This window comes from Mastomys coucha, chromosome X (genome assembly GCF_008632895.1).
Source record: "Mastomys coucha isolate ucsf_1 chromosome X, UCSF_Mcou_1, whole genome shotgun sequence".
Lineage (NCBI taxonomy): Eukaryota > Metazoa > Chordata > Mammalia > Rodentia > Muridae > Mastomys > Mastomys coucha.
In genome coordinates this window covers 131733946-131752259 of record NC_045030.1, presented here as the reverse complement: position 1 = coordinate 131752259, position 18314 = coordinate 131733946, and the positions used below count along the sequence as shown (strand labels likewise).

General features: G+C 35.0%; 1 protein-coding gene and 1 pseudogene across 2 annotated transcripts in view; one reads left to right on the top strand and one right to left on the bottom strand.

Annotated features, from left to right (window-relative positions):
* Il1rapl2 (interleukin 1 receptor accessory protein like 2) overlaps positions 1–18314 on the bottom strand; it is a 1196863-nt gene that overhangs the window by 272528 nt on the left and 906021 nt on the right. The window lies entirely within an intron of this gene.
* On the top strand, positions 11496–14520 carry LOC116090858 (annotated as a pseudogene).

The window sequence follows — 18314 nt, the reverse complement described above, 5'->3', positions numbered from 1 at the left end:
TTGTTTTAGGCTTGTCCTTGTCATGGTAGTGGTGTGTGTTTCTGAGAAAACATCTATCTGGACTTCAATTTGATCTTCCTACAGTGGTTTCACAAATATTGGGATTACCAGAAAGCACTACTATTCCTGGCTAGAATTGGGTTTTCAAAAGCCCACTATATATTAAAGCACTTATATTTTTGTTCTACAAGTATTCAATTATCAATAGGGGTCTTCCTCAATAAGCTGGTTCTTCTCAATTGGTTGTGTAACTTCAATTTTATACTGATTTTGTAGACATGGTTCCTCTACTAAGTATAGAATGCCACTGCTATCCTAATTTTTTTTTTTTACCTTCTTTAAAATCTGAACATTGATTTCTAATCCCCAACCTGTATAGCTAAGTGGGATTTCAATAGTTATATTGAAATAAATCGAATTTTAAGCAAACCTTTTTGAAACCAGAAATAGAAATTTATGATGTTTCTGATCTCACTGTAACTTTTTATTCTGTGTTCAGCTGATATCCTTGAAATGCTTGAGATTTTCTGAAAGGAAACTGAGGAACCATGGATCTACTGGAGAGGGGAAGTGGGAGAGTTGGGAGAAGTGGAGGGAGGGGAAATTGTGGTAAGGATGGAACATATGAGATAGTAATATTAACTATTTTTAAAATATTTCACTTTTTGAGAACATAATATAATATAATATAGTATAACATAATTTCTTCCTTTCCTTTATCTCATCCAAATCCTTCCATGTTTCTCACCTATTTCTCTTCCAAATTCATGAATGTCTTTTCCTTTGATTATTAGGTAGATTTATTCCTAACTATGTAAATATAACCTCAGTAAATATATGTTTTCAGAGCTGACAAGTTGGATAGCAGTTCATATTGAGATGGATCTTGGGTATACTCAAACATAGTAAAATTCATCTCAAAATGCATTTAAACACATGGTACAATTTCACTCATCATATCGTTCACTGGTATCTCCTGTCTCATCATTAACATGTACATAATCTCTCCCTTACTACTTCTTTCTTTGAAATGGAACCACATTACACAATACTAGCTGTCTTCAAACTCACTGTGTAGAACAGGCTCATTATTATTTTGCAGTATTTCTGACTCTGCCTTCTGAGGACTGGTGTTACAAACATGTGTCCTCATGCTCAATCTCCATGGGTAAGATGGGAGGGAAGAGACAGTAATAAAGCAGATTTATCTTGATTTTAAACCTTGCTTTGAGAATTGGTTTTATGATGCATTATTTTGACCTTCTCGGTATTGTATATTTTGATTTGATGGCCATCCCACCTCTTTTTCACAGTTCACCAAGGCTGTAAACAAGAAGCAATGTGCACTGGCATACCCTAAAAATTATACAGTGTTGAAAAGGTCAAAGGAGTAGAGCTGAATGTTGCTATTTGTAATTTACAGACTATATGAGGCATGCAACTGCAAGTTAGTCATTCTCTTGACAGATAGAATAAGCAAACATAAAATGGCACTGTATGAATCCATTTGGGAAGCAGACACTCAAAATAAAACATAGCCACAGCCCAATGTCTTTCTTGGTTTCCTAAGATGGTGTGGCATCTACTTTTTTCTTCAACAGATAATGTAAAGTTTGTTATATTCCTTGGAAAGAAGCTATATGACATTCAAATGCTACTTAGAAAATGTGGAATGAAGAAAAATCCCCAAGTATATTGATCTGTGCTATTTTAGGAAAGGAGAGGTAAAAGAATGTATCATAAAAAGCACTGGTTGAGAATAACTACTTAGGATATTGTGTGTTCTGTGGATTTATGTGGTGGTTGTGCCTTTTCTTTTGAGGCTTGAGTTTTTTCACATGAAAAACAACGTGAGTGGACCATAAGTTCTCTTGACAGTGCCCTACTTTGAAACATCTGGACTTCTCATTTGATCATACAATTTCTAATCCTAATGTCCTTCCAGACTTTTTCATAATAGAGTTTTGCAAGGGTCGCTACTGACCATTGTATGCATGTAATTCCTTCTTTTGAAAGGTGGGGGCCATTTTGCCTCCTAAGTCTGTGCTGGACTTGCGACGTCCTTTGACCAATATACTGGAGCAGTGTTCTACCTATTTAAGCCTAGTCCTTGACAGAATTGCCATCATCTGCATTAGCAGAAAGCCTTTCAGCTAAATAGATCTCCACTTCAAAGAATGGATAATACTAAAATATATGTTGGACATAGATAGAGAAGCCACTTAAATTGTATCTGTGTAAGATGAACACCAAAACCCCAGAATTTTCAGTGACACTATGTTTTGACCATAATCAAATTTATTCACAGAAAAAGAACCAACTAAATGCTAGCAGAATCAGGTCAATTACTGAATTATTATTTTCAAACCTCTAAATCTGGGAGAGGTGAATTTATAAAGTAATAATATGTCATGGGGCAGTTTTTAATAATATATTATCACTCTCACCTAACTATGCACAATCTATCACAAAATCTGCTACATTGCAAGATTATTAGACAGGAACTGCATTTCTACAGTTCATTTCTAGCTTATAACCCTATAGCCGAGACATAGAAGTTGAATTTTAAATGAGTGTTCTTAATCTTACCACATGGGAACAACCATACCTTTCTTTTCCTTAACAGATCACTTCGTGTTGCCTTTCTCATTTGTCAGAAATTATACAATATTGTTTAACTAGAGCCCTCAGAAACACAGCTGTGTGGAAGAATGTACAGGAACTCTGTGTGCTACTTTGGCAACCATTTTGTCAGGTGTGAAATAATTTGAAGATAAAACGTTAAAAATAAAGGTATATATAAATAGCATTATCAGCCATCTTTGGTAGGAGTGCTTCTTTGAGATTCTGCATGACATAATCATAATTTATATATCTCGCCTTGCTATATGCCACCTTTATCTGGATCATTGCAAATTATAATGCTCTAGCTACATTAGACTTAAGACATGCAAAAAATGGTTGGCCCTTTCTGCTTTTGTAAGACCTTAATATATGCTATGTCCGTTTATGAAATATATATGTCTCCTTTTTTTTCATATGACATTTCTTACCCATCCTTAAAGTTTATGCTTTTGTACTGAATCCAGGCATCTTGACCCATCCACACATAGATAGACATTCTTTATTTCTACTTAAACACTTAATAATAATTTGTAATGTTACATTCATGCAAAATACTAAGTTAATTTTCTTATTCTCTCCTTTGCTGGGACAATAAAAGTCATAAGGAGAAAAAAAATGCATTACTTATATACCCAGGGTTCAGAAAAGTGTTTTATAGTTAGAGCTCAATAAATTTTGTTGCATGATTTCAACCTAATAAATCATTTCTTAAATCATATATTGTATGAATTACTAATTAAATATATGCAAATTACAGTACTTTTACAAAGGTCAAGTTTGGTGGCATAAAAAAAAATGATCTTCAGGAAAAGAAAGGAGTGTGAGAACTTACTTCACAGCTCTATACAGACCAAAGATTAAATTATGCCATATCACTCTACTAGCACTAACAACCTAAGGATCATAATATGAATGTTCCTTCTTTATTAATTGGCACAAAATAACAATATGCTAATTTATTCAGTACTTCTTGATTCCTTATTAGCTGACCTATGTGTTTCCCTCTCTGTGGACACAAGACATCTTCATTTCCATGTATGAGATACTAGAAAGAGTACACAAGTTGCATCATATGTCAAAACTAAATATAATCCAGGTGGTGTCACTTGTTATATAAAAAGAATCTTAAAACTCAATTTATAATTATTGACTACCAACTTACTTCTCCAAATACCCCATTTTCTCTCAATTGTTTTTTTAAAGAGGAAAGGCTGGTTAAGTATGGATAGTAACTCAAGGTACAATGGCTCACAATAGTACTTCTGTCATTTGCACATATACCCCTAATATTTCATTGCTCAGTATTTGCTCTCCTCAGTACTGTGGAAAAACAAAAGATTTTTATTATTTTTAATTATAAATTGATATTTCTTCATAAATACAGATTGATTGTATAAATACTTTATAATTTAGACTTTAGAATTTACAAGTCCTAAAAAAATATTTCCATCAAGGAAGACAACTAAAATTAGTAATTTCTTATGTCCTCAGGAAATGGAAGAAAAAGAAACAAAACAGTACTTGAAATGAACTCAGTTTCAAAAGGCTCTTCATATGTATACAGGGATTTCTATTCCTGAACTTGGAAAACAGGACGTGTAGATTCAGCCTCAAGATTAAAGCTCAAATGGACAAAAACACTTCCCTTGAAGTGTTTGAGCTGCTTGAGACCTGCCTATGTTTGTCTACTGGTGTGTTTCTCCAACAATTTAAATTACATGGAAATTCACATATGCAGGCTCCCAGGTGCTCAGATTGGTTTGTCAAACTTTCTCCTCTGGAAATAAACTTTTTATGTCTCACCCTACTATATTAACTATCCTTTGAGCCTAAATGTAAGTAGGCATGTCATTATGGATGGAACAATGCGCCCTTTGTAAGCTGTGTGCTTAATCATCATGCCTGTGAACATAATATTTGTTTTTGGAAAAAGAGTCTTTTCAGTATTTGAATGATGTTAAGCTACAATAAAGTGAATCCTAGAATCCAACGGATTGTTATAAGAAGATGAAAATTTACAGACAGAAATACTACATACAGAAAGATAGAACCCCAAGACATACTGAAGATGGCCAGAGACTGCCAAAAGTTTGGAGAAAACATAAATTTCATTCTCCTTTGGTGCTGTCACAATAAACCAACACCACTAAGAGAGTGCTTTTAGATAACTGGTCTCAAAAATACAATACGCTTGTATCATTTTTGGCTACTCAACTTGTAGCCCTTTTTGAAAGATGCTCTAAGAAGTTGGCACATAGAGTAATGGAGGGCACCTGGGAGTAAAAGGCAGCGAGTCCAACTGCATAGGACAGACCTACAGATGACGCAGCATTGTTTTCCTTTGGTGACCATCTCAAAAGACACTAAACCTAGACCTAGCAAAAACTGCTGGGTACTTTTCATTATCCAGGTAGAAAGCTGGTCATTTTTTTTCTCTTACATAGAAAACTGGAAATTCTAGTCTACCAAGACCAAGGGGAGTTAATAAAACATTGTGTAATGCAGTAGCCTTTGCCTGATTGAAGTAATACAATTAATTAATTGGGAAGTTTTTCAAAGGTTCAATATTTGAAAATACCATCAACAATTCCCTATGGAAGAGTACAAATAGACTAAGCAATTAAAGTGACTGCAATAAAAAAAACCTGATCCTTTCATTATGGTCCACTAATCCTGAATTTAGCAGATGGGCTCTGATTAATGGGCTTGAGAAGTAAATGATCCAAAACGTTCCTAGAAGAAGAAGAATATAGTAGAAAAGGTCTATATTTTTTCAAATCTCTACTTAACTGCATTAACTATGCAGTATCAAGCTTTCTATTATTTACACTTTCTATACTTTTGTATAATTTAAATTGTTCACACTACTTGCAAAATTTCTTGAGAAAAAGTGTTCAATTCTTGCTATAGAAAGCAGTTAATGAAAACAAGATCATTAATTACTAAAGAAGAAATCAAAAGTTTTAAGGCTGTCCTCACCCCAATGCCACAAGTGGATAAAAATCAAGTATTCAGTGTGATGCAGAGAAGAAAATATGCTTAGTTAACTGAATTTACACTTTAAAAACATCAATTTTGGTTAAAGTGGTTTGTGTTGGTTTATGGGACCTAAAACTTGTCAAAAATTTAGGCTGGTATATCCCTGATATCTAGACACTATTAGTCCTATTTTTCTTAAAGACAGAAAAGTGAGTGATTTATTTATCACTGACCACGGAACAAATGATTATGGGCTCTTTCACATAGTAACTCCTGTGAAAACGATTGAGGAGTTTATCTAACCACAAGTTTAAAAGACGAGCCAACAGTGTGATGTGGCTGCTGAATAAGCTCACACAATTTCAAGCTACATTTATAAGGATAATGATACCTTCTATGAATGTGCTGTTTTATACTGTAAAAAGTGCTTGCAGATGGGTGATCTCACTTCCACAGAACCGGGAATATAGGAAGTCAGTTGTCCTATGTTCTAAGGGAATTATGCATCTTTGGTATATGGACTCATATTTTGAGAATCACACTGATATTCTTTTTTAGAATACATCCAGAAAAGAGAAGAGATAATGTTCTTAATATTATATTATATGTTAGCATATTCAGCTATTGGAGGAACTAAGTGGATTCTATCTTACCGGAAAAGATTATAGCTGAACATAAAGAAAAACTTTGCAGTGAAAAGTTGTACAGTAATGAAACAGGCTGCTCTCTAGAGTGATTCTTGATTGTTATAGGAGTCTTTGTTCAATACAAGACTCTTAAGAATGCTCCCAGAAGTAATTCTAATTGCTACATTAAAACTAAAACTCATCTAAGTTTCTGTGTTCCTCTGCTTTCTAAAGTTGTGTGTGTGTGTGTGTGTGTGTGTGTGTGTGTGTGTGTGTGTGTACCTGTGAATTTTATTGGGGTTTCTAAGAGGAAAATATTTGATGGGTAATTTCCAGAGACCAAAATGATTCACAGAAAGCTGCATCACCAAGGCTCACTCTAGCATGGAGGACAGCTCACAAAAGCCTGAAACCTGGAGCACATAAACAACTTGCAGAAAGCTCAAAAGGTCAGAGATTTTCTCTTTCAGGCAGCCCAGGTGGTCTGCGCCTCCTCAAATAGTTCAGCTATTTTCAATAGATCAATCTCTTAATTTTGGGGTGGGGTGGCAGTCAGATGTTCTCTGTTTCTTTCCAACTGCTTGACCAGTTTGAGCCTCTTCTAGCAACTTAACTTGTCTGATAGTGCCTACAAGTAGTCCTTACTGGAAAACTTCGGTTGTAATTCCTGGAGGAGATTTTGAAAGATTATGTGATAATGTTAAAAAAAGCTGGTGCTACATAGAAAGTTATTTGAATATCCAACCAGACTTTATGTTATAAAGAGTAAATATTTTCTATTAAGCTATTGTGACTTTTGGTTTTAAAAAATATTAGCTATAATCATACTTACCAATAAACCCATCAAGTTTCCATCCTATCTAACATGTTTTTTTTTCTTCTTCTTCTTAATCTCTTTAGACAGCTAACACTGGATGTAGCCCTTGCTAGTAACCAAAGATGACCTTGAACTTCAAAATTTCTTTCCTACTTTGCCAAAGTTGAGGGCTAGGATCATGGGTGTGGTGCTACCATAGTCAATGTATATAACACTGGGTTTGAAGTTGTAGACTTCATGAATGCCTCATGAATTCTGGCACTCTACCAACTAACAGAAATATTCAGCCATAATATACTTCTTGAAAGCTTCAAATGTAATCCTCTCTAAAGTTGGAGTTTGAAAATACAAAATAATTTATTTGCAAGGTTGCAGTGAGGGATGTTGTTGGATAATTTTAGTTATCACAGAAAAGCAGAAATCTTACCTGTGCTTCTCATGAATTCATGTATTTGTGTATTTATTCATACACATTTGTGTGTGTATGTATATATATATATACATGAAACACAAATTATTGAACCTCAGACACTGTACTTACTGCTAGGAATGAAATAAACAACATCCCTAATTGTAAAGACCAAAGTCTAATAAAGGAAGACAGATGTACCAATAAGTAAATGCCCAACATACTGAGACAGAAGAATCCAAAAGACGGAGTAAGAATAAATTATTTCTGCAACTGGGGGTCAGTGGTAGTTGATCATAAGCTAGAGAAGGTGTGAATGAGAGAGGGGTCGAGTGGGCACATGAACACAAGCAAAAACTTGGCTATAACTGGAATGTTGCATGCAAGAAGAGAATGAGACTAGCTAACTGAAAGGGAGAAAATAGGATGAGAGGAGGGAGGGGAACTGAGGTTAGGATATACTGTATGAGAGAATAATGAATAAATAAAAGAAAAGAAAAGGATAATTACTAATGCTAGTAAAGTAGAAGAGACAGACGATATAATTCACATTTTCATTTTGCTATGCAGTGATAACCCCATAGAACTAGAGGCAAAGAGACCAGTTTGCAAATGTACTGGCATAGAAAAAGATTTTCTGAACAGGGACACTGTTAGCATGGACACTAAGATCAATAATTAATTAATGGAACCTCATGAAACTGAAAATCTTCAGTACAGCAAAATACAATGTCATTTGACAAAGCAGAAGCCTACCAAATGGAAAAAAATATATTTTTCTTTTACCAACTACACATCCAAGAGAGGGCTAATATCCAAAATATAAAAAGAACTAAAATTACTAGACATGAGGTACAGATCTAAGCAGAAAATTCTCTATCCATGAAACTCAAATGGTTGAGAAAAAATTAAATGTTCAACATCCTTGACCATCAGGGAAAGACAAACTAAAACTACTTTGAGATTTAACCTTATACATGTAAGAATGGCAAATATTGAAGTGACGGCTCATGCTAGTGAGGATATGGATTAAGGGAAATACTCATCCATTGCTGGTGGGAGTGCAAACTCAGACAGCCATTACAGAAATCAATGTAGTAGTTCCTTAGGAAGATGAGAACCAACCAACCTCAAGATCCAACAATACCTCTCTTGAGCATATACCCAAATGATATTTCATCCTACCATAGAGACACTTGCTCAACTATGTTAATTGCTGCTATATTCATAATAGCCAGAAACTGGAACCTAATTAGATGTTTCTCAACAGAAGAATGGATAAAGAAATTGTGGTACATTTACACAATGGAGTATTACTCAGCTGTTAAAAAAGAAAGACATTATTATATTTGCAGGCAAATGGATGGAACTAGAAAAAAATCATCCTGCATGAGGTAACCCAAACCAGAAATATAAATGTGGTATTTATTTACTTATATGAAGATATTAGAAGTTAATACAATGATATCCATTGTACAATCTGTAAAACCACAAAGGTTAGTTATAGAGTGAGGGGATTGGGAAGACAGATCTCTCTAAGAATGGGAAACAGAATATATAGTTTTGGATACAGTATGCAGGGGACTGGAAAAGGAGGATAAAATAGAATGTGGTGTGTGTGTGTGTGTGTGTATGTGTTTTGATTGTATTTGTGCATGTGCACCATGCTTGTGTCTGGTGTCCATGAAGGGCACAAGAATGTTTTAGATTCCCTAGAACTAGAGTTGTAGATGGTTGTAAGCTGTCAGATAGGAGATAGGAATCAAACCTCATCCCATAGTTGTGTCTTTTTATTTTCAAGGGTGTTTTATAGTTTCCAGTGTCCATCTTTTACCTAGTTAACACAATGGGTTTCAGAGCATTTTATTATTCTTACGCTATTATTTAAAATGAGAATTTCTTTGTAGATTGTTCAATGATAGACTGTAAAAGCACAAATGCTTTTATTTTTCATATTTATTCCATGTCTTGAAGCTTTGTTTAAGGTATGTGATCTAACATCTTTTTTTTTTTAACCTATAAGTATTCTACCAAGAAGACCATGTCTTATGAGAATGAAGAAACTTGTATATTCTTATCAGGTTTGGATGTATCTTTATTTCCCTTTCTTGATTGGCTATATTAGTTATGACTTCATGTACTCTGTTTAGGAGAAATATCAGACTGAGGGTCCTTATCCTCTTCCTTATCTCATAGGAAAAGTTTTCAATTTCTTAAGATTCAGTATATAATTTTAGCTATGAGTTTTTCATATATGACCTTTATTCTGTTCAAGTAATTTCTTTCCATTTCTAATTTGCTCCATATGTTTTTATCATGAAAGGTTGTTGAGATTTTTCAAAAGCTTCACCCACAGCTATTAAGATGCTTATGTGATTTTCATATGGTGAGCCATCTGTACATTCCAGGGTAAATCCAAATTGGTCATGGTGTATAATCCTTTTAACATGCAATTGAATTCAGGTTGCTGGTATTTTATTGAAGACTTTTTCATTTATAATCATCAAGAATATTGATTAGACTGTAGCTTTCTAGTAAATTCTTGGCCCGGTCTTATTAGTTGAGTAATGTTGGTCTAGTAGAATGTTAGAAGTGTCTCCTCTACTTAATATTCTAGAAATATAGAGTATTCCTAATAATTCTGCAAATGTTTGCTAGAATTATTGAGTATTACCATTGGATCCTGGACTTTCTTAGTTATGTGACATTTTATTATTGATGTAGTAGTCACATTCAATAGTATGTTCCAAGTTTCTATTTATTTATGCTTTAGCTTTATTGGTTCATGTTTATTTAGGTCAAATTATTCAAATTATTCAAATCTTTGTCTATGCAATTTTAAAACCACAGAAGTAACAAAAAGGTGTGTCATCAGTTAATTCTATGCTTTTATTTCTAATTTTATTTATTCATTTATTTATTTAAGTGTATTCTTCCATACTGAGGACTGAGTCCAGCTTTAAATCTCACATTCTAGACAAGAGCTATACCTCTGATCTATAGTCATAACTGGTTTCTTCCTCTTAAACTACTAAGAGCTTATCAGTTGTATCAATGTCCTAATAATGAAACAGCTCCTAGTATCATTTATATTTTTCAATTTTATTTTTTTTATTTCCTTTCCCTCCTCTTTATCCTGCACCACTAGCTCTTCCTCCTCCTCTTCCTTCTCTCCTCAGATTGGGTATTTAGGCATGGTTTTTTATCTTGAAGTATAAAACTAGGTTGTTACTAGATTTTTTTTTTGTTTAATTGGGATATTAAAAACTATAAGCTTTCTTTTTATTACAGTGTATTAACTGTACAAAGGGATTTCATTATGGTATCTCAGTGCATGCATGTAATGTATTTAATCATATTAACTCACTATACTAACTTTTGTCACATGTTCTCAGCCCCTGACTCTACATTTGACATAAAAATGGGATTCTGGTCTTGATGGGACAAGCTTTTTTAACATAAAACTAAAATTTTTAGTATTATATTTTCTGTATCTCATAAATTTTAATATGCTGTGATTTTATCTCCTTTGTTTCAAGATATTACCTTCTCTTTTGCATTCCTTCTTTAACCGAGTCATTGTTCGAAGGTATTCTTTAATTTCCCCATATGAATTTTATCTTTGCTTAAATATTTTTATTTCTAATTTCATTCCATGATGGAAAGAAATGTTACCTAGTAATTTGAACCTTCTTAAATGTGTAAATAATTGTCTTAGGACATAGCATGTGACAACCTGGGAAAGGTTCCAGCTGTAGTTTTAAAAGAATGTATCATCTGTTGGATGGTATTTCAGTGTTGTACAGAAAGCTCTTTATATATGCCACTGTGATGAGCCATTTGGGCTATAGCATTAAGTTCTCTCTCTCTCTCTCTCTCTCTCTCTCTCTCTCTCTCTCTCTCTCTCTCTCTGTGTGTGTGTGTGTGTGTGCGCGCACACGTGCATGTGTTTTAAGAAAAGAGAAACTTTTCTTAAAACACTTTGATTCACTTTAAAACTTTGATTCTTCAAATCAAAAGAGTTGATATAGAGACAAAGATGGAGGAAGGCCATGAAAATGGGAAAAGGTATTTGGAAGGTAGAATGGAACCAGGAAAAGAGAGAAACGAAACAAAATCAGGGGCAAATATAAACAAAGTGTGGTGGTATTTGTGTTTAGATATGTCATTATGAAACCCATTATTCTGTAGACTCCCAAGAAGCTAATTAAAAATTTAAGGTTAATTAAACTTCTTTAAGTATATAGAACAGTTGAATGGATTCAGAAAAAAATACACTGAGTTATCAATTGAGCTCAGAGGTAGAAATTTTGCTTAGCACACATAAGATCCTTGGCTAAATCCCCAGAACCACAAACTGTGTGAAAATAAAAATAGATACCAATGTATGCTATCTATAAGATACTCACATTTGATTTAAAAGTTCTGATTGATGGAAAGAGAAAGGAAAGATGAAGGAAAGTTTCTTTGCTGATCTTCTGTCTCAGTATTCTATGCATTATTGAAAATAACGCTGAGTTCTCCTACAGTTTCACCAGCATTTGGCTTCTATGTTTCATTGTTTAGATCTTGGGTTTACATGTATTTGTAACTGCCATGTAGGACTACAGAAATAACTATTTTACTATATACAATATTCTTCCTTGGGTTATTTTGAATTAAAATATATTTTATCTAATATCTAGGATCAATCATAATTTCATTTGAATATTATACATAATATTTTTCATCCTGTCTCACTCCATCTATGGTGATATGGAGGGAAAGTTGCTGGCAAATGACTGTAGTTACTACAGAAATCTGTATGGGGTTTCAAAAGGTCACAACCTAAAATACACCAACTACTTATTCAGCTATATTACTTTGGAGTATGAGCCTATTAAATTGTAAGTTCGCATATTCTTATATTCTGACTAGCGATAATTACCCATAGGAAGGGCTTATTACTATTATTTTATTATTTTCTGACTGATTTGTCCCTCTATTGCCTCTTGTTATTTGATAATGTAAGCCTGTATCCATTCTTACTGGCAGTGAACACAAAATTTGCCTGTGTTCATTCAGTATCTCAATGGTCATTTTAATTATTTTCCATTTACTTCCCACATGTCCATTTATTCAGATCCAGCTTATAGAGATTTATCTGAGTAGTCTAATTAGGTCACATATGCCTTTTCTTGTTTATGTGTCTTATAACATTGTGTTGGAATATACAATGTTTACAGACTGGAACAGAAGAAAGACCTGCATTACCCAGTCCAACCAGAAAGTCTTAGGGCCTTTTAAGATTTTCAGCATCCAATGATTTTTGTCTTCTCTGGGCTTGTGTTTATCATTTTTCAGTTAGAGAACTTTTGCAGCTTTTCCCCAAGAATGTGAAACCTATTTATCCTTCTTGTATCAGTCTGTAGGGCTAAGCATGTAAGGGTTGTTGATTCCATTCACATTCAGTAATAAGAGTCAGAAATTAGTCTCTTCTGAAGCCTTCACACAGAATCAAAATATTAGATTTACAGGAAGAGATATCAGAAAAGGAGACTGATAGTTATGTTTACAAGTAAGATATACATCAAGGGAGTTGAAAGAAAAAGGAAATATTAATTAAGAAACTAATGCTTGAGCACATGAGGAGGTGTCTGCCAGCGGGGTTGTGAAACCCGGGCTCCAGGGGCAGCCAAGGGGCCCTTGCCCTCTGAGGCTGGGTCATCAGCCATAGGGCCCTTCTTCTGGCCCCTCAGCACCAAGGATGAGGAAGAAGAGCCTATCAAAACCCGTCATTGTGCATAAACTGTTATCAATCATGGTGCATGAACTGTTTCTGGAATGGCATGAGGTGACATCTACTCACCAAGCTCTCCTTCTTTAGAGAAACAATTGTGAGCTCCTTTTTCTGTGAACACTGTGGCTGAAACAACATGGACATCCAGTCAGCAGGCAGAATCCAGAAACACAGAGTATGCTACCCCTCAACCGTTAGGGTCCAAGAAGACATGAACAGAAAAGTTGTGAAGATAGACTCAGCCACCACAAGGATCCCCAAGCTGTATTTTGAAATTCCAGCTTTCAGCTAGAAGGGAGCTAATAACTACTATTATAGGTCTGATCAGTCGTGCAACCTCTGGCCTGGAACAGGACCAGCCCACAGAACAGGCAATAGAAGGTGTCATAACAGAAAGAATTGATGAATTCATTGGCACAGTGAAGGACCTAAAGCAAATGACTTGGTGATCAGCTAAGACCTCACAGCCGGACCCAACAGCAAGCTGAGGTGCTGGGGCTCCAAGCAGAAGAAGCTGAAAAATCACAAGAGAATGACCTTAGAAACAAAGTGCTCCACTTCAACACAAACTACCCAGAGTACAATTCTCCAGTTCAAACCATCATGAAGCTTGTCAAAATCTCCCCACTTTAAAGAGGTTATTGTCATGGCCACCAACTATGAGAATTGTGGGCATCAGAATAATGCGGTGAAGTCTGGAGAGGCAATAGAGTCCTTGGGTACCAGGATCATCCTTTACATCAAGTTCCCTCAGATATGACCAGAGACCTCCTCAAGTCTGAAACTTGTGTGGAAATCCCAGAGCTTGAGTTTGAACTGGGAATGGCTGTCCTTGGGGACAACCTCACCACTCTAGAAGAACTGCTGAAAGACATCTGAGAATTGGTAACCAAGAACCCATTCAAAACTGGATGTCAGCTTGAATCTTGACCAGTTGGAGTAACTACAGTGATTTAGCTAGATATTGGACCATATCATCGAGGGCAACATGAAGGTCCACTTTATCATGAATGATCCAGCAGGAAACAGTTACCTGAAGAATGTGTATGTACCTGAAGACGATCCAGAGATGAAGGTAGAGTGGTACAAGTATACCTTTGACCAAAGTGAGCTTGGTTCCAATGACATGAAGACAGAGGCCTATGAGGGAAGCCTGTTCCCACAGTGGCAGCATTGGGAAGCTCACAGGCCAGCTGCAGTGCCACTCACACTGCAGGATATTTATTACTATTGGAAATCAATGAGTTTCCAAGCCCTTGCCTATGGCTGGGAGGATAACACTTGAGCTAGAAATCTAAGCACTCAAGGTAAGCAAGTGGTAATGCAGCGACTGGCCTAGTGTGTTCTTGACCTTCTTTTGGAGATTTTAAGTCAGTGTGAGAAGAACCTTAGAAATACCATGTGGTGTTTCACCTGGCATCATCTTTTGCCTATCAGCTTTCTGCCCTTCAGTGATGGATCTTTGAAATTTGGGAATGTGAACTACAAGTTGCAGCTGGCTTTGGGCATATGAAGTACTAAGTTTCAGCAAGAGAGAACACCCAAGGGGTGCAGTGCGCACAGGTGAAGAAGCTTACATTAAAGTGATAGCTTTTAGATAACAATAAAAAAGAAAAAAATCAAAGAAATGAGTGCCTATAGATTTTAGGTGCCTCGATGGTGCAGAAAAAGTATTTGAAAATTCCAAAGAGTCAAAAGAATTAGAAAAAGTTATTGAATAGAATAATGAAAATACGAGTGAGCTATGACGTTTGCTAGAGTAGTAGAAGTGGGTACATTTCACTGGCGTAAGAAATGAATATGACATAACTAAACAGATGTTCCAATGTTTAAGGACATGAATGGTGACAGGCAACAAAGGATGGAGCAGTGTACCTTGTTATATTACAAAACATGTAGGCTATGAAGAAGAAGTTGGTAAGTGAAGATGTATATTACTAAGCTTTCCATTCTTGTTGGGAGAAATTGTGTGGGTCTTCTTACTCTGCTACACGCAATGTCAACTCCATTAATTGTTGGATTAGTTACTTTTCTGTTGTTATTATAAAACCCCATGGCCAAGACAACTCATAAAAGGAAGGGTCTATTTGAACTTATGGTTCCAGAGGGAAAAGAGTAGATCATGTCAGCAAGACATGGCAGCAGAAACTCAATGGTGAATGCTTATACCCTCAACCATAACCAAAATGTAGGAAAACAAAACAGAGAGTGGTGAAGGCTCTGAGCTCTCAAAGCTTACCTTCCTCTAGAAAGGCCACACCTTCTAAGCTTAAAACAGCACTAACAACTTGGAACCCTATGTGATAATGCTCATTCCAAACACTGCTGTCATCTATGAATTCTCATTTATTTAGTGAGGGAGACCATTTAGTATATTTACTGAGAAACCTAGTAAGTGCAGGTGCAGAAAGTGATAATTTGTTGCTATCAAAACCTATGAGAATTATAGAAATGAGAGCAGAGGTAGACACTTTAAATTCTAAGACTACTCCCCTCTCTCGTAGACAGAGAGAAAGAAAGAGGAAAATATTAAGTGACATTTTGAAATAGACGATAGGAACATTGAAGCATTTTACTTTGATTTGTCTTTGTTTTTTTTTCTTGTCATTAGATATAATATTTGTTTTTAAAATATTTTTATTACTTTTTAAGATTAAAATGTAGTATCTGTTGAAAATCCTGAAGAATAAGATTCACTCTTTCCTTCTGTTTGGAATTAAGACCATGGGGTAGAGCTGAAACACTATGAAGTGTAGATTACTTATACTAAAATAATCTTCTTGAAAAAGACAGATGAACAATAAATAATAGATTTATCAGCATAAACAGACATGATGAAAGTCAAACAGAGCGTTTAGCAGAGTCAAGAGTTTCATAGAATAATGTAACCATGGTCTTGCCCTTGACAAATGAAAAAACTAACACTTAACTAATTTTGTACATTACAGGGAAGTAAGATCTCTTGTTCTGCAAACTACAACCTAATAGCACCTTACTTGATGTCCTTTACTTTCCTTTTTCATGAGTTCTTTATGTATCAGAAGGTTGTAAAAGTAGAAATCTCAGGAACCAATATTGAAAGCAAAAATAAATAAATAAATAAATAAATAAGTAAATAAACAAACAGATGAAGAACTAGTATGGAAAGTTTACAGGTGACATTTTGTTTTGTTTGATAAACAAAATGGTCACTTATGAGAACAGGTGCTTTTAAGTTAATAAACTATTTCATTGAAAAGGAAAGTAGACATGATGAGAACTGAGTACATAATCTTTGTAGCACATTCACACATACAGAGTAATAGCAGGGTAATAATAAGTCTGAGCTGACTCATAAGGACCAGGTTAATAATCAGTGATTTGCTAGTGATGCAACTGGTCCCTCTTGCATATGTTCACTAAGCTGCCTGTGGGCAACATAAAAGGCTTTAATCATTGCACGTGCCAATGGTTAGTGGCATCTTATACTCATCCTGCTTCACAGTAATATTAATGAAATTAATTAAATGGTGCCTGAAAGTTATTTGAATTCCTTGTAAAAACACACAGTGTAACTATGAGGTGTTATTAAAATTTACCCTCCCCCGTTCCTTGAATCAGTTAGTTAGCATGAGTCTCTTTCCATCTTGAGTACTTTCATTTTTTTCCATAATTGAGAAAAGCAGATTTTTCAAACTAGGCTTTAAATAATGTCTCGTTCTCTACTCCATGATCCCATCACAAACCATGCTCTCACACTTTTTGTGTATTATTAACTCATCAACAAAGTAAGCCTCAATATATGACGGAGTTGTCATCTCAACAAGTTAAATGTAATTAAACATCTTGGCTATAAATGGAAAATTATCATTATAGCAATGGGTATACTATAAACACATCTGCAACTAGTGAAGAAAATTAAACAGTTTGATATAGGCCCTCAGTGGGCCAGAGCTCTTTTTGTGCATGGAAACGAAGTGTCTTATAATCATATGCAAAATTTAAATATACATTAGCCTTACTCCCAGGTTAAGACTATATTTATAAACTACACCAAAGCATATTTGGCGACAATTATTATGCAGATGTGTATTGATGTTTTGATTTACACTTTGTTGATTGTTAATTATAGCACCCATCTTTTAATGTATTTATTGGCCTTTTGTATACTTTTTTGGAGAAATATCTATAGCTCATTGTTTATATGATGAAAGTGGTCTGTGAGTAATTACGAAACTTTTCCAAGCTAGGAAGCAGCTTGTAAGTAATAAGGCCAAATTTGCAACATCCAACTTACCCGTGTTTCCTTTAATGCTCTGCATGTTGTTTATTTAGTTCCATCACACTGGCAGCACTGCTTTGCTCTCTCTCTCTCTCTCTCTTTTTCCAAGAGACTTTTGGACAGAATGTGAGTAACCATCTTTGTGGAAATTATGTGAGTATCTACCATGATTTGGCATAGTAAGAAAACAGAAAGTAATGAGAGAATGGCATTTTGGCTTTCACCTTTGAAACCAAGGCTCAAGTTCCTTTTCCAAGTGGCAAATTCACCTGAAAACTGACTATGAAGCATAAGGTAATATGGGAAAGGTGTCTATAAGACTGTATTTTAAAATGACCAGAAAGCTCTACTATAAACATATTAATGAGAATCATTTGTGAAGCATAAGTGAGAGGCAAAAATAACTTAAAGAACCATGAGCTTTCTATTGTTAGAATTAATTCTTTTTATGAATGTGTGTCCACTGAGGGCAGTTATCATTCCCCCACAGCCTGTTCTGTCTGAATTGACAGCAATAGGCTCATTAGTAGTTCAATCTTCTTATCCATGACATTAAGTGATTAATGTATGTTTTTCAAATGTCCAAGAATGAAAAATAAAATAGAGCAATGATTTTCACCATACGTAATTTTGTACCACAAACTAGGGAAGAACACTATGTAGATACTACCGTAAAACCCGAATACTGTGTATAATTTTATATCATACAAATGACTTTATGTTGCAGTATTTTTTGGGTATATGCCCAGGAGCAACATGTAACAAGGACACATGTTCCACCATGTTCATAGCAGCCTTATTTATAATAGCCAGAACCT